The 18,524-nt window shown below is 41.7% G+C and overlaps 1 protein-coding gene across 1 annotated transcript in view; it reads left to right on the forward strand.

The window, feature by feature from the left end:
- The first annotated feature begins 682 nt into the window (after window positions 1-682).
- The window catches only part of LOC126415893 (progestin and adipoQ receptor family member 3-like), a 193,956-nt gene continuing 176,114 nt past the window's right edge, over window positions 683-18,524 (forward strand). Inside the window, exon 1 of the mRNA XM_050083464.1 lies at window positions 683-801. The gene's annotated coding sequence lies outside the window, so the exon portion shown is untranslated. The remainder of the gene's footprint in view (window positions 802-18,524) is intronic.

Here is an 18,524-nt window from a genome sequence, read left to right on the forward strand (position 1 = left end):
TAGGGGACTGATTACCTCAGCTGTTAAGTCCCATAGTGCTCAGAGCCATTTGAACCATTCCCTAAGCATCTTAATGATACAAACCAGGTCGAATAAAAAGTTCAAACAATACGCTACTCTAAACAAAATTTCTAAATTTTAAATAATTTTGGGCAGTCAAAATGTTAACATTACAGAAAAGAAGAAGTGCAACGAAGTATGAAATGAAAGAACAAAAACATTATGAACCTCACCGAAGTTATGTTTGGGAATTTTTGACGTAGAAACAGATTTCGGTATATTGTTATTGATTTTCCATTGATAAACGCGAGAAAGCATAAAGAGTATCATTTTCCAATTGATTCGCTGTGTCACAGTCATAGCCTATGGACAAGCTATGATTTGCTTTCTTTAAACTGAATCCTTTGTCGCTGCTCGGCAGAACGAGACAAAAAAACATGAAGGGAGCGAACACTTCCCTAATGTGCGAATCTGTTTGATGAGTGAAGAACAGAGGAAATTTAAAATCCGAGAGCGTTCGCTGGACTGCGATAAAGAAGTCGTTTGGAAGGATGCAACGCGTCTGGTCCCTCCGCGAGTGCGTGCGGCCGCCGCGCCGCGGCGCTGGCGTCGAGGGCGCCAGCCGTGGCCGCCTCCAGCGAGCAGGCAGAGGCTGAACCCAGCCGCAGTGTTGTCGGCGGAAGCCACGTGGGAGGTTGGGTTACGTGCTGGGAGCTGGGCCCGTGTCAGCTCGCGCGACCGCACGCACCTGAGGGACACGGCACTCGCTCCAGACCGCGACCTACTGCCATCACAGCCCACGTGAGTGTGACCCCATTCCGTGCTCTTTATCAGGCTACAGTGCTTCTTCAGTTGTTGAAAATCATTGTTTCAGTAACAGACGCGGGAAACAATTCACTCATCTGCTACCAACAGGCTCATGATCCACTAAACGTGTGTTGTGAATCTTTTACGACATTGTTCCTAACCATGATTCAGTTCAGTAGAGATCAAATGAAGCTAGATTAGAATTCAGCGTTCCGTCGACATCTACGTTACTACAGGCGTTGGGCTAACTCGACTGGATACGGCTAAGTATCCGTATAAGTGTACGCCATCTCGGCGTAGAGCTGAGTTGCACAGGTCACACCAATCACAAGAAAGGAAACAGAAGTAACCCACTGAACTATATGGTTCAAATGGCTCTGAGCACTAGGGGACTTAACTTCTGAGGTCATCAGTCCCCTAGAACTTAGAACTACTTAAACCTAACTAACCTAAGGACGTCACACACATCCATGCCCGTGGCAGGATTCGAACCTGCGACCGTAGCGGTCGCGCGGTTCCAGACTGTAGCGCCTAGAACCGCAAGGCCACCCTGGCCGGCCACTGAACTATAAACCGATATCACCGACGTCAATTTGCAGCAGCATTTTGGAATGTATACTGTGGCCGAACTTAATGAAAATACGTCGAAGGAAACGATCTGTTGACATGCAACCAGCGCGGATTCCGAAAATATTGTTCTTGTGAAGCAATTGGCTGTATATTCACACGAAGTAATCAGTACATCGACATGGGACTTCAAGCTGATTCCATATCTAAGGATATCTAGAAGGCTTTTAATACCGCTCCTCTTAAGCGTTTTCCACTCAAACTACGTGCCTGTCTAAAATAATCGCAGTTGCGACACTGGACTTGTGATTCCCTGTCAGGAAGGTAATGGTAGTAACTGACGGTAAATCATAGAGCGAAACGGAAAAGATAGCTACTGTTCCCCAAAGAAGTGTTATAGGCCCTCTGCTGTTCTTAATTATTTACGAGACAATGTGAACAGCCCTATCAGATAATTTGCAGATGATGCTGTCGTTTCCAGTTGCGAAAGTCGTCAGAAAATCAATACGTATTACAAAATGACTTACAACAGATATCTGCCAGGTGCAAAAAGTAACAACTGACCTGAATAATAAAAAGTATGAGAATCTCCACGTAAGTATCATAGGGGCTCCATTAAATTTCGGTTACATGATAAATCACACAAATTTAAAGGTTGTCGATTCAACTAAATATCTAGCAATTGAGATTACGAACGACTTAAACCTTAACGAATTCACAAAAAATGTTGCATGGGAAGGCGAACCAGAGACTGCGTTTTACTGGCAGAACACTTAGAAGATGCGATAAATGTACTGAAGAGACTGCACACTACGCTTGTCCCTGCTCTCCCGGAGTATTGCTGCGCTGTATGGGATCCGTAGCCGATAGACTTGACGGAGAACATCGGAAAAGTCCAAAGAAGGGCAGTTCTTTTGGTGCTATACCGAAACAAGGGGAGAGAGTGTACAGATGTGATACGGGAGCTGAGATGGCAATAATTAAAACAAAGATGTTTTTCGTTATTGCGAGATCCTTTCACGAAATTTCAATTGCTAACATCCTCCTCCGAAATATGCTGTTGGCTCCCACCTACACAGGGAGATATGATCATCGTCATAAAATAAGAGAAATCATAGCTCGCACGAAAAGATTTTCGTTTTTCTCGGAGCGCTGTTCAAGAGTGGAACAGTAGAGAAATACCTTGAAAGTGGTTCGACTAACCCTCCGGCAAACAGTTAAGTGTGGACTGCAGGTTGCAGGTAGTCGTGCAGATGAAGAAGTAAAGTGATTGAAGGAAGTCATGGAAAAAGCTTATCAGGTCGACTAATTCAAATTCTGAATCTCAGAGAAAGGATGGAGATAAGTTTTTGGTTCAGGTTACGTCGACGATTCGTTAGTTAAAGACGGCGCCCAAACTTGGATGTGGGAGGAATTCGGCTTTGTCATTTTCAAAGGGACTACCTCGCTATTTGCCTTAAGCAATATGGTATACGGAGACCGAGGAAAACGTAAATCTGGATGGGTGGCGGGGATCTGAACACCAGTCCACCTAACTGTGAGTCCAGTGTCCACTGCGGCACTTCGACAGGATCTACAAATACCAACCTTTCTCAACCGCAGAAGTTCTTTTATTACTGCACTACGCGTTTTGAATAACTTCGCTTCTTCATCATGTGGTTGCTTCTGCTATAACATATTTCATATCTAGCCCAAGATAGTTTCGCGTTTTCATTATTGCAAGTTTCACTTCTTTCCTTCGCGTTGACGTTGTAAAAAATCACGGTGAAAGTTTTAGACTCTGCCCTGAATGATTGTGTTTTGGGACTATGCTATTTAAAATAGGCACCGCAAATGCTCTGTGGTGAACCCACAGGATACACATCGTATTGTACATTAATAATAATGGAAAATTTCTGAATGAAGTTGGTTTCTGTTTGCAACGAAATTTTTATCAATTTTTAGTAAGAGTGGGTGTTGTTAACACATATATTCCATTGAAAATGGTCTTTCCTGCAGTGCGGTCTTACGTGAAATCTTTGATATAATTAAGCGTGTGCGTATTGAATATTGTAGAAAACGCAGTTCTTCAAGAGGGAAGTAACTTAGTGGGATGTGAGATGCAGGTTAAGTATAATAAAGATTCAATGATGATGGCTAGGCCCTCACTTTCATTGTAAGAGGTAAGTGACAAAGCTTGTATGATTTCCAGAACCAAATTCCAACTTCTATGACAGAATAGAATGTATATACAGATAACTGTAACCAGTCAAGTATGGAACCTTTTTTTTATTTCCATTGAATTGTTTCCCACCCTTTACAAGCTCCTCTTCAGATGGAGCATGAAGAAGTTACATATTCTTGTTATCAGCGTGAGACTGTGTACTCGGGGTCGCTTCTCGTGGCAGTGGTGTCATTATCCACGTTGCTGTTGTTGTTGTGGTCTTCAGTCCTGAGACTGGTTTGATGCAGCTCTCCATGCCAGCTTCTTCATCTCCCAGTACCTACTGCAACCCACACGCTTCTGAATCTGCTTAGCGTATTCATCTCTTGGTCTCCCTCTTAGATTTTTACCCTCCACGCTGCCCTCCAATACTAAATTGGTGATCCCTTAATGCCTCAGAACAAGACCTACCAACCGATCCCTTCTTCTAGTCAAGTTGTGCTACAAATTTCTCTTCTCCCCAATTCTATTCAATACCTCCTCATCAGTTATGTGATCTACCCATCTAATCTTCAGCATTCTTCTGTAGCACCACGTTTCGAAAGCTTGTATTCTCTTCTTGTCCAAACTATTTATCGTCCATGTTTCACTTCCATACATGGCTACACTCCATACAAATACTTTCAGAAACGACTTCCTGACACTTAAATCTATACTCGATGTTATCAAATTTCTCTTCTTCAGAAACGCTTTCCTTGCCATTGCCAGTCTACAATTTATATCCTCTCTACTTCGACCATCATCAGTTATTTTGCTCCCCAAATAGCAAAACTCATCTACTACTTTAAGTGTTTCATTTCCTAATCTAATCCCTTCAGCATCACCTGACTTCATTCGACTACATTCCTTTATCCTCGTTTTGCTTTTGTTGATGTTCATCTTATATCCTCCTTTCAACACACACTCCAATCCGTTCAGCTGCTCTTCCAGGTCCTTTGCTGTCTCTGACAGAACTACAGTGTCATCGGCGAACCTCAAAGCTTTTATTTCTTCTCCATGGATTTTAATTCCTGCTCCAAATTTTTCTTTTGTTTCCTTTACTGCTTCCTCAATATACAGATGGATTAACATCGGGGATAGGCTATAACCGCGTCTCACTCCCTTCTCACTCTCTTCCCAACGACTGCTTCACGTAGCAGTTTCCATTTCAATTGCCTGCGGCCACAGAACTAAGCACTGTTCGCTGTGAACAGTCAACAGAAAGGCGCCAGCGTGCAGCTTGTGCAACTGATGCGCAACGTCTAAAAAGGCTATTAAAGTAGTTACTGGACAGAAATAAATAATGCGTGAGTCATGTCGTAGTCATCTTTATTCATATTCAGTTCTTTGATAAAAGCTGGTGCTCGGCCCTAGAGTTCATAAAAGTTTTGTTACGTGTCTTTTACAGTGTAATTACGGGCCTAGCCATTACCGTTGAACCTTCCGCGATACCTCTCGTATGTTACCAACTTATTTTCCGCTCTGTCTTTGAACGTGAAGGCCTGCTGTTCCGGAGGACGCTGGTTGCCAACGCAAGAAGCAACGTACTTCTCCCGTCGACGGTTATGAATATGCAGTTTGCTAGTTGCGCGTAGCTACGGATGCTGCCGAGGCTGCTCTGACCAATCCGGAGAAAAACACGAGGTCGCTACGCAAACGAGTTTGCAGAGCCAGCTATTTTTCTGCTTAAGACAGCGTGTCTGGTGTTTTCCAGGTGGAAAATACCTTCGCTTACTTTGCCTCCCTCTGGCCATTGTTTTCAGTTGTAGAGTGACGCGCATGAATTGACAAACGTGGGAGACTCATATGCATACCTGCGTAAGAACTGTGTTAAATAACAATCTCCAGTTGCTAACAACGGTTTTCTGTTATTTATTTGTTGTCACTGAACTCTCAGAAGAAAGTCACGACAGTCCGGGAAACAGATTTGGGTTATGCACCGATATCGTATGTCGCACGCTAAGGGTTAAAATCCCTCTACAACAATCCTAATATAGGTTTTCCTCTGATACTACATATAATTTTAGGCTCACGCCGGAATTGTCCTCTAATTATTTTCGTGTAATTAACCAGACTAGTGTTTTGCCTGTAATGACCTCGACGTCGACAGGATGTTATTCTGTCTTTCTCGACCTTCTCTTACAAAGTGTGGAAGGGTCGTGCACATCGCGTAGACTACGTTACTTCCGGGAAAACATGTTCACGTTCTCACGTTTTTACTTGTTTTTCTTAAACCTTTTTTTTATTTATTTCTTCTGTCACCCACGATCTAAACTGACCATCCGAGAAATAGTGAACATACTGTAATAAAACTTCAAAAGCAACAATATCAGTTTCGCTGAATGCAACGCCTCACAACTCCATACCCAAGACAGTTTTATGCTCGTCACGGAGAGTAACGTGGGATATGTTGAAACGGGTAACACCCTCAAGAACTTTCGGCTGCTTCATGTTTCCCCATTGTTTTTCGACGACGTTCCTTCTCATTATCGAGTTCGTAGAGGAATATTATTTGTGACAAAGCTGTTACTGTCTGATAAATATTCACAACCTAACGATGCACGTGGTGAAGATGCTGATTATAATGCTCTCAACGAAGGTTTATCACCGCCCATTCTCAGTATGAAAATATACATTATCTGAAGTGAGCAAAGAAATCTTTCCTTACAGTGGTGTTAAATGAAAGAAATATTAGTAATGTTTTTGAAAATGTGTAAGAGTCTAAGGTCTGGGAATCCCACTAATGCTAACACAGCCCGGCCCAGTTCTGTCTCATGCGGGTCATTACATGACATTCCCTGATTTCATTGAGAAGTCCACACTGAAAGGTCAATGGTGTTCGAGATAGATGATTACGATCGGTGCAATGAAATGTAGTTCCCACAAATCAGCTGAAATGTCAACATTTTAGAGGTTGCGAAAGGAAACCAGTGCTAACGACACTATGAAACAAAGATGAGACGAACTAGTAGTTTCTTAAGCCAGATTACCTCTCAGTTAGTGATGGATCCTTGTGCACTAAAAGTACTGAGAATAATAATAATTTTTTTTTAAAAAGGAGAAAAAGACTAGCCGGTAGTTTCGCTACTGACAACATGCAACTCCATTTTCGCATCCCTGATTTAATCTGCATGGTACGTATGCTTTAAATTTTGTCATTTTTTATGTACCAGGTGATCAAAAAGTCAGTATAAATTTGAAAACTGAATAAATCACGGGATAATGTAGATAGAGAGGTAAAAATTGACACACATGCTTGGAATGACATGGGGTTTTATTAGAACCAAAAAAATAGAAACGTTCAAAAAATGTCCGACAGATGGCGCTTCATCTGTTCAGAATAGCAATTATTAGCATAACAAAGTAAGACAAAGCAAAGATGATGTTCTTTACAGGAAAAACTCAATATGTCCACCATCATTCCTCAACAATAGATGTAGTCGGGAATAATGTTGTGAACAGCACTGTACAGCATGTCCGGAGTAATGGTGAGTCATTGGCGTCGTATGTTGTCTTTCAGCATCCCTAGAGATGTCGGTCGATCAAGATACGCTTACGACTTCGTAAGCCCAAAGCCAATAATCGCACGCACTGAGGTCTGGGGACCTGGGAGGCCAAGCATGACGAAAGTGGCGGCTGAGCACACGATCATCAAACGACGCGCGCTAGAGATCTTTCACGCGTGTAGAAATATGGGGTGGAGCGCCATCCTACATAAACATCGTACGTTCCAGCAGGTGTTTATCAGCCAGGCTGGGGATGATGCGATTCTGTAACATATCGGCGTACCTCTCACCCGTCACGGTAGCGGTTTTGCTGTCCAGCGCCATCTGTCGGACATTTTGTGAACTTTTTTTTTGTTCTAATAAAATCCCATGTCATTCCAAGCATGTGTGTCAATTTTTACCTCTCTATCTACATTATTCCGTGGTTTATTAAGTTTTAAAATTTATACTGACTTTTTGATCACCCGGTATAAATGTTTACTGCTGTTTCCATAATGTACGACGATTTCCTTAGCCATGGACGTAAGTCAACATTCTACAAATCTATCCGGCGCTGACAATTACTTATTCTTCCACGCGTCTTCAGCATGTTTTCCCACTTCCCAGTCTGGTATATTTGTGGAGGTATACAGAAATTCAGAAGACAGAGATTCGTGGTATGCGACATGTAGCATATTAGTAAATTGTAAACAGTATTTCGATTGAGTGGAACTAATGAGTTACTTTCACTGGCAATAAGCCATCAACGAGTCTAAAATTATAAATGCTTCTCTGACAAATAAACAAAAGACTACAGTGGGAGCGGTTGTTAATTTACACAATATCAGTGCGTCTCTTTCTTTTTATCCTTAAAAAACATACTCGACGTCAACTTGCAATCTGGCTTGATAACAACAAAGATATCTAATCAGATTGGCATGCGCACGGCTATCAGACGCCTGGAAGCAAACAAGTGCCGCTGTGATACTGCCAGACGCGTGTCTCTGTCAGCTGGCGACCTTGGCGTCATCCTTGTCCAAGGCCAGCACCGATGACCGCTCCTCAGGGCTGCACCAGCGAGGACGGGAGGTTCTCTCATCCCGGAAGTATCCTTCGGTACTATAACACGTGACTCAAGACGATGATGACGCAAAATAAATGCAGAAACTCTCGTTTCCTGCGGAGAATTTCTAGCACTGTAATTAGTCTTCCGCCATATTGTGCAATACGTTCTTCCTGATAAGTGCTTCCATAGTTTCGAGACTGTACCCAAGTATCCGAAATGTGAAACGTGTTAGGAATTTTTTTTTTTTGAAAAAAGTAGTTGATGGTAATGGGCAAAAATGACAAAACGTTTTCGCATTTTCTTCATTGATAACCGTATCCTTCAGACCATATATGCCGTCTGCGTGTGATATACACGTTCTTTTTTGTTAGTCTGCATCATTCTCTCCCAGCATAATAAAACAGTTGTTGCACATATAGATTGGGAGTCGGAGTACCAAATAATGTGTTCGTTTCTCTTTCTCGAACCGCTGGTTTATGCACTTGACTCGTTTCCAAAATTTCTCACCAGGCAGAAATGCAATTATTATAAAATGCACAACCATTACTAGTGTTGCGTTGTTATACACCTTAAATAATTGTTGACATCCGCGTTAAAAACGAGTCAGTTGCGTCCGCAACGTTCCCAACCATAACAAAGAAGTAAAATTCTAAAACCATCGATACATCTGTCTTCAGAGAAATGACTTCTTCTTTTTGTCAATAAATCAGCATTTACTTTAATTTTGAGCATTATTATTTACACACAAAGCGAGTCATATTATATTGGTGGAATCTGAAATACATGGTTGAACCACAAAAGAAAATTTCCATTTATTCACATTGTATGGAATTTGCTAGATTCAGCAAATATATTACAAAATTTATAAATTTCAGTCACTTTTTACCCATACTTGGTGCATTTCGGCAGCATACTATCGTTATCAGTTACATACAGTTACAGATACATATATATTAATTCTTAACTATCGATTATTTTGGAGTGTGGTTAGGTCTATTTGTTGGCTGTACTAGTGAGATTACCTACTAAAATTTATATCTGTACAGAAAGATAAATTTACTTCGGCGTTTACCTTATCCTCTACAGTGAAACTATCCTATATGGATAAAGTTATTTCCTACAAAAGGTTATTTCGGTAATACATTGTTCTGTAGGTGGTGACACAAACGATATTAGCAACGTACTTGATTAACGTAACACACAGGACAGTAATATAAAATTTACGGTTGAATATGGATACAACGGTAGCGTAAATTTCCTAGATCTGAAGATCTCTACCGAGCGAGGTGGCGCAGTGGTTAGCACACTGGACTCGCATTCGAGAGGACGACGGTTCAATCCTGTCTCCGGCCATCCTGATTTAGGATTTCCGTGATTTCCCTAAATCGCTTCAAGCAAATGCCGGGATGATTCCTTTGAAAGGGCACGGCCGGTTTCCTTCCCCATCCTTCCCTCACCCGAGCTTGCGCTCCGTCTCTAATGACCTCGTTGTCGACGGGACGTTAAACACTAATCTCCTCCTTCTCCTCTGAAGATCTCTAAAGAAAGCAGTAGACACATCTTGAAAATCCACACAGAAACACGACCATACACAGTCCACCTGGCCATCCTACAACACACAAACATGCTGTACACACAACACTATAATTAACAGAGTCAGTTATGTGTCATTGGATAAGTATGCGAAGCACGACAAACTCAGCGCGATCAAACAAATAGCTGCAACAAACGGCTGTGAAGAGACAGTTATTGACAACCTCGTACATGATAGAATAATAAACCAAATGCTACATAGAAAATAGAAGAGAGACCCACTGCCTAGATACCACTCACAAACAGACTCTCCTACAAAATTGCAAATATCTTCAGAAACACAACATTAACACCAGTTTCACAACACGTAATAAACTGCAGCACACTGAGACACAACATAAAACATATGTAGAGAAAGGTACAAAGCCAGGCATTTACAAAATAGTGTGTAGTATATGCAAAGCCCTCTAGGGACTGTTCATATATTGCATCAAATGGGCAAGTGACACCAAATAGAGTTGTATGAAGAACTAAAAATTTCATTCTTGGCACAATACAAGGAACAGATTCCTGGCTGATAACCTAGAGATAAATAATGTAATTTTCGAAAAAAATTCTCCTATTTGGAATGCTTGTTTTATTTATATAAAGAGGCTTAGTTAACTGAAGAAAGACTTAACAACACTGAACAACCAAGAAAAATTAATTATCATACTACATGTCCTACATCTTAAATATACTAAACAAAAATGTAAGATTTTTATTGTTTCTATGGTCTTCGCAACTAAAATAAGTTTTATGTTAGCAGATAACAATCTTTGAAATGTAAATAACTGAATGTCAAAGTGTTATCATGGTCTTGTGTTTATTCTTGTGTTATGTGAGCGATGCAAATACATATTCATCTAAAATGTAAGCAAATACGTTAATGAGATAGTTTAAACGTACAGACCACCCAAGGTACACAATTAAATAAATCAGTTTTTCTGTACAGGGATAAATTTCGGTACGTAACCTCAATGTAGCGCCCAAAAAATAGCCCTAATCACACTCCAAAAGAAGCTATAACAAAAATCAATGTACATGTAACTGTAAAGCACTTGATTATGGCACCATGCTGTCGAAACATATCGTGCTAATAAATATTAGCAGAAAGTGACTGCACCAAAAAAGTCACTTTATAAGTAAAAGAAAATGCATATCGGCTGAGGATGGAAGTTAATTTCTGAAGTTCTTACAGATTCATGACATAAAAGAAAAGGAAACTTCCAGCAGTTACTGTTTGTCAATTACTTCTATATATTAATTAAATGGAATACTTACTGATCTGACCTACACAACATAAAACGACCATCTAAATTAATTTATAGCATGTAGCCTGCTCAATTGAGAAAGGATACTTCTACAAGGGGATTGTACCAGACCTCGAAAAGATCTTTGTAAATCGTTAGGAAGGGACAACAGTACCACATTCAAGGCAATAATCTCGTACAAAATATCAAAGCACGAAATAATTACATGATAGAAAATTGGCTGTTTATGTACCTTGCACCAGGCAGTATTTGATTATCATCTTTTGGTTTATTTAGCTTCACTGGTCAGAGTAAGTTCTAGCTTAGTAAGAATTGATTTATGTTTGCAATGGAATAAAACACCACACGTTTACAATAATCTCGGCTGGTATTTGTTTCACAACCTGTTTCGAACCCAGTACAATTCTTGGTGAAGATGTAGGAGTATCCCACGCACAGTACACAGAAGATAGAGCATCGTAAACTGAGTAATATGAGAGGAGCAACTAAAGGTCGGAAATGAATACTGACATAAACAAATTACATCATATAGCGACACCTTCAGCTAATGACAACAGCTCGGAATGACGACCGCCAATCCCAAAGCATGCGCAACAACGTAAACCATTTACAGTACTGAACTTTGGTTCAGAATCACTTCGCACAGTTGCCTGCCGTGTTATTTGTGCCATGGATGAATTATACTGAGCGACAAGTTTTTTCTCGAGAATCTTGCTCAGCTTTCCACTCCGTGAACGACCCAGTTTCTCGGAAGTTTCTATCTCTGCCGATAGATTTCTTCTAATTAGGATGGAGCCTTTCGCAATACTTGCCTGTGTACACTTGTTCGGTTTTCCTCACAGTCTGTATAAGTGTCTGGCAGACCCTTCACATAATTTCCTCTCTTTTTCTGTTGAAATTTGTTTTATTCAAAGTGGATGAAATTTACTTAAATCACAGTAAAATTGAAAATTTCCGTAAAATAAGAAAAAAGAATATTAGGAATCACAAAAAAAATTATATGGGTTGCCTTAAACTTTCGAGAGACCAATATTATTTTATTACAGTATAATACCTGTAATATAACATATTGCATTACTTTGAATAAGAATAGAAGCAAGTGATGCTTTTAGTAGTCGGTAACATTGTACGCCAACAATATTACTGGCATTAATAAAAAACCCTGTCCACAGCCGGTATAAAAGAGTGACAAACATGAATTTTTACAATAAATTGCGCCAACCAGTGATGTTTATTATATTTACGACTACGCATTTCCGAAAATTATGATTAAAAGACCGCGCCATAGGTTATCAAACGTCGTACATACAATAAATCTATGCCTTCTCAATTGTCATAAACCCACCTGATGGTAGAATACCTAGCGAAAAAAAAGTGAAAGTGCAATCCACACTTCAAATCGTTGGAAAATGAGAACAAACCAAGTAAACAGAAAACATCACAAGTAATGGCGAGGGTTTCTTTTTTTTTTTTTTTTTTTTTTTTTTGACACCTCTACTGGAAGAATGCGGACATGCTACAGAAACAAATACCCCGTATTTCTGTAAAAAGAAATCAATAATAGCCTAGATTACAGAAATAAGAAAAGACCTAGAAAGACATAACATCAAAGGATCGGAAATCACAGAAAGAAACCTTTTTAAAGAATAAAATGCTAAATTTAGAAATCCTTCAAGGCAGTAGAAATAAAGCTGAAACAGCATGGACAGAAGAAAGGAAAAGACAACACAGAGAAAAGATGGAGTACTGTAAAAGTAAAAACAACGAAGAAAGAATAGGAATTTAAGTTATTGCGTGATCTTAGATGGTCACTACGAAGCTTTTTTAAATAGTGATTGATTACAGTAACTGTACGTTTTCAATTGATATTCACAACAGACACGATCAGATCTAATCTAAACCGCTCTCTTATAAAGAAATAAATAGTTGTGTAATGTTTCTAGCATTAGTGAAACGCATTTTGTGTGTTCAATTCCTTCAGTACAACTTCTCTTGACTTGCATTTATTGTCTATTATCGACTGTATTATGAAACGATTAATACTCCCAGAGTCACTGTCAATAATTACACTGAAGCGTATAGGCATGCTTATTCAAATACGGAGGATTGGCAGAATAAGGCGCTACGGTCGGCAGCACTTATGTAAGACAACAAGTCACCGACGCAGTTGTTAGATAGGTTACTGCTGCTACGATGCCAGGTTATCAAGACTTATTTGAGTTTGAGCGTAGTGTTATAGTCGGAGCACGAGCGATGGGACACAGCATCTCCGAGGTAGCGATGAAGTGGGGATTTTCCCGTACGACCGTTTCACGAGTGTACCATGAATATCAGGAATCCGGTAAAACATCAAATCTCCGATGTCCTGCGGCCGGTGGAAGATCCTGCAAGAACGGGACGAACGACAACTGAAGATAATCGTTCAGCCTGACAAAGGTACAACCCTTCCGCAAACTGCTGCAGATTTCAGTGCTGGGCTATCAGCAAGTGTCAGTGTGCGAACCATTCAACGAAACATCGTCGATATGGGCTTTCGGAGCCGAAGGCCCACTCGTGTACTCTTGATGACTGCATGAGACAAAGCTTTACACCCCGCCTGGGCCCCTCAACATCTACATTGGACTGTTGATGACTGGAAACATGTTGCCTGGTCGGACGAGTCTCGTTTGAAATTGTATCGAGCGGATGGACGTGTACGGGCATGGAGATAACCTAATGATTCCATGGATCCTGCACATCAGCAGGGGGCTGTTCACGTTGGTGGAGGCTCTGTAGCGGTGTGGGGCGTGTGTAGTTGGAGTGATAAGGGACCCCTGATACGTCTAGGTATGGCTGTGACAGGTGACACGTACGTAAGCTTCCTGTCTGATCACCTGCATCCATTCAAGTCCATTGTGCATTCCGCCGCAGTTTGGCAATTCCAGCAGGACAATGCGACACCGCACACGTCCAGAATTGCTACAGAGTGGATCCAGGAACACTCTTATGTGTTTAAAAAATTCCGCTGGCCATAAAACTCCTCAGACATGAACATTATTGAGCATATCTGGGATGCCTTGCAACGTGCTGTGCAGAAGAGATCGAGACATCCACCACCTCGTACTCTTACGGATTTATGGACAGCAGGATTCATGGTGTCAATTCCCTCCAGCACCATTTCAGACATTAGTCGAGTCGTGTCGCGGCACTTCTGCGTGCTCGCGGGGGCCCTACGCGATATTAGGCAGGTGTACCTGTTTCTTTCGCTCTTCGGTGTATATCGTCAAGCTCTACTGTAACTTGACAATGCTAAGTAATGTAGGGGCACAAAAGAAGCAGATCACAGTAAAGAAAGATTTTAACTTCTACTTCTCGCGCTATGTGTTCTTAATGAAAAGTTAACAGCTAAAGTATTAGTGCACGTATACTTAGAGTAAAAAGGAAATATATTAAGAAACGTATCTCTGTGTGGTACTGATACGTGGCAGATGAGAAAAAGCACTTAATGGACTAAGACACAGTTCGAGTTTCCGTCTAGCCAGGCAAGAAGTGCAGTCTTAAATGTTGTTAAGATATGATCGCTTTGTAGTTTATCACGAGGAAAACAACAAGCATATAATGTAATGCGGACCCTTGAACTTATCTCCTTGTATCGTCGTTGAGTAGGTGCAGTGTTTAAAGCATTAATAGTAATTTAAAAACTGGACAAGAGCGAGTATGACTCGCGCTCTGAGGGTTCCGCACAAACTTTGTTATTTATATAGGCAATTCATCAAAGGATTTTATGAGTGCGTTATAAAGTATCAAAATATGTGACTTAAACGGTCGTATCTTTCGATCGTATTCACTTAGAAGCTTAAAGTTTTTACATCCCTAAGAGACCGCAGACCTTAGTGTGTGACATCAATTTCAATTTGATACCTCTATCCGTTCCTGAAAAAAAAGGGTGCTTTAGAGATGGACAGATAGACAGACAAGGGTCCTATAAGGGTTCCGTTTTTACCAACCAAGGTACGGAACCTCATAAAAAATTAAAGCTGTTAATTAGACTGGGATTTTTTCTGAAACTCTCGTACCTAAACTTCAACTCATAGACGACATTCTTGCTCTTAAAACGATAGGCAGGACTATCCGAAATAATTCCACAGCTTGACAAATAGCAACATTCGCACTCGCTGTTTCACTTGTGCCGGATATTTGTAGTCGTCTGACCTACAGATGTTGGCTGCTTTCCTTGTTAAATGCCTTGGGAGACTGGATGGACTCTAAAACAGAGCAGTTACACGTGAATCGCTTGTTTAGAATCTGTAGTTCCGGAGACAAAATTATTGATCATGCTGTGGTTATACAATAAACTTTAGTAGCTCTTTTTACTCATGCCGAAAGTACCGGTATTTTATTCAGGACATTATAAGCGTCGAAGGCATAAGATGTACAATCTCTAAAACTTGAATAATCAAACACAAGCCTTCGTTATTGTAGTGTAAACACACAAAGCGAATTTACCATGCGCTGCCAGCTTCAATGCACCAGCCAATAGTGTTTCTAAGGGTAAACTTTTGTGCGTGTCACAAACTTGCTTTTCTGCACAACCATTCACTCAGTCAACTTTCTTTTATACTGGTGGACTACAGGCGTGACTCGAGCCTAGTCGTGAATAGTGGTCAACACACTTTACTGAGTAGTTCAAATCCCCGACTGCCCATTCAGACTTCTGCCGACGGGACGTTAAAAACTAATTTTCCTTCTTCCTTTCGAGTTTCTTAAATGTTAATGCGTTGCAGTTATAATCTCTGAGGAAGCTTCATTACAAATAACATATCAGGAAGTTTCATTACAGCCTGCACCCCGCTGTCGGGTGAAAGTTTCAATCTAGGCCGCAGCGGAACCATTCTCCGCCAGCACCTTTCTCCAAGTCATGCTAATTCAGCGGGCTGTGCAGCATTTCCTCTCTGGACTTTGGAAAAGGCAGTCCAAATGTTTAGGCAGACTCGAGCTTTGAGTCACGCTGTGAAGCACGCTGGAGGTCTCATTTGGTGGAGTGTGGTCGCGAAAGTTAAAGACCTGGATTCGAGGCCCACTCTGACAAAAATTAATTAATTAAAATTCCGTAACCAACTAGATCAAACGGTATTGCATGTGGAATAAGCCTCTTATAAATTTAGACCAGTGAAATATAGAACTTACAAAACAAAAAATTGACCCGTTCAGAAAACGCACGACTACTTGAAATTTACATTATTGTTCCCTCGAGAAATAAGTTTTATACTCCTTGATCTTGTCTTGAAAGGTTTGATGCTTCACACAACCATTACCTCAATAAATCAACTTCCCGAATCCGTTAGTAAGAGAATGACAAGTTATAATGCCGCTTTTGTGCGCATCAGATAGTCTTCGAAATATAAATGTAACACAGTGTTCACAACAAAGTGAAAGAAAAGTATCCGATAGCAGGTTAGTGGCGGTAAATTTAAGGTGTGCATCACATCGTTTAAATTTAGCATTAGCCATTTTACGGATGCGGTACAGAGGCCGCTGCATTTAATCAATTTTAACAATTGGTAGCGTTCAACCACTAATCGTAGTGAACACAAATCAACAACTCGCTTCGAGAGTCATTATTCTCATCTTCACTTTGTCATCACTAATACCAGTTATGGTTAAAACACTAAACCTCTAGCAACACACCAGCAGCGTTCACAAAATAAAATAAAATAAAAACAGAATGACATTTTCTCTCTGCAGTGGAGTGTGCGCTGATGTGAAACTTCCTGGCAGATTAAAACTGTGTGCCGGACCGAGACTCGAACTCGGGACGTTTGCCTTTCGCGGGCAAGTGCTCTACCAACTGAGCTACCCAAGCACGACTCACGCCCCGTCCTCACAGCTTTGCTTCTGCCAGTACCTCGCCTCCTACCTTCCAAACTTTACAGAAGCTCTCCTGCGAACCTTGCAGAACTAGCACTCCTGAAAGAAGGGATATTGCGGAGACATGGCTTAGCCACAGCCTTGGGGATGTTTCCAGAATGAGTTTTCACTCTGCAGCGGAGTGTGCGCTGATATGAAACTTCCTGGCACATTAAAACTGTGTGCCGGACCGAGACTGGAACTCGGGACCCAGGTTCGCAGGAGAGCTTCTGTAAAGTTTGGAAGGTAGGAGGCGAGGTACTGGCAGAAGTAAAGCTGTGAGGACGGGGCGTGAGTCGTGCTTGGGTAGCTCAGTTGGTAGAGCGCTTGCCCGCGAAAGGCAAAGGTCCCGAGTTCGAGTCTCGGTCTGGCACACAGTTTTAATCTGCCAGGAAGTTTCAAAATAAAAACATGTTGGGCTATGGGTCACCGCCATAGTGTCTGTCTTAGCCGTCGCACCATACTCCATAGCCGCCACGAGGCCATGCCCTCATCAGCTGTCAGCATCAGAGGTGTCCTGTTGGTGCTGCTGGTGTACGGGTGCAGTTCCAATGTGCTATGTCCGAGATACAACTGTATAAGCAGCTACTGCCTAAACCACGATGTCTTGCCATTTTTATCACGTATGATTGCAGTGGTTATATATTACCAGTTATTAATGATATCGTTTAAAATTTTTAAGGTAATAATAAGGAGTGATACACACTGAATAGCCAAAGAAACTGGTATGCCATGAATCCTGGTCCTGTCCATAAATCCGTAAGAGTACGACGGGGTCGAGATCTCTTCTGAACAGCACGTAGCAAGGCATCGCAGATACGTTCAACAATGTTCTTGTCTGAGGAGTTTAGTAGCCAGCGGAAGTGTTTAAATTCAGAAGAATGTTCCTGGAACCACTCAGTAGCAATTCTGGACGTATGGGGTGTCGCATTGTCGAGATGGAATTGCCCAAGTAATTCGCAATACACAATGGACATGAAGAGATGCAGGTGATCAGACAGGATGTATAGGCCGGCCGAAGTGGCCGTGCGGTTAAAGGCGCTGCAGTCTGGAACCGCAAGACCGCTACGGTCGCAGGTTCGAATCCTGCCTCGGGCATGGATGTTTGTAATGTCCTTAGGTTAGTTAGGTTTAACTAGTTCTAAGTTCTAGGGGACTAATGACCTCAGCAGTTGAGTCCCATAGTGCTCAGAGCCATTTGAAAGACAGGATGTATACGTACGTGTCACCTGGCAGAGTCGTATCTAGACATATCGGGGGTCGCATATCACAGCACGCGCTCCACGCCATTACTGAGCCTCCACCAGCTTGAACAGTCCCTCGCTGGCATGCAGGGTCCATGGATTCATGAGGTTGTCCCTATACCCGTACACGTCCGTCCGCCCGATGCAATTTGAACGAGACTCGTCCGACCAGGCAACATGTTTCTAGTCATCGACAGTCCAATGTCGGTGCTGTCGGGCCCAGGCGAGGCGTGAAGGTTTTTGTCGTGCAGTCATCAAGAGTTCACGAGTGGGCCTTCGGCTCCGAAAGCCCTTATGGATGATGTTTCGTTGAATGGTTCACTTGCTGACAATTACTGATGGGCCAGCATTGAAATCTGCAGCAGTTTGCGGAAGGGCTGCACGTCTGTCTCGTTGAAGGATTCTCTTCAGTCGTCGCTGGTCCCATTTTTGCAGGATCGT

This window comes from Schistocerca serialis, chromosome 1 (assembly GCF_023864345.2).
Source record: "Schistocerca serialis cubense isolate TAMUIC-IGC-003099 chromosome 1, iqSchSeri2.2, whole genome shotgun sequence".
NCBI classification, from domain to species: Eukaryota; Metazoa; Arthropoda; class Insecta; order Orthoptera; family Acrididae; genus Schistocerca; species Schistocerca serialis.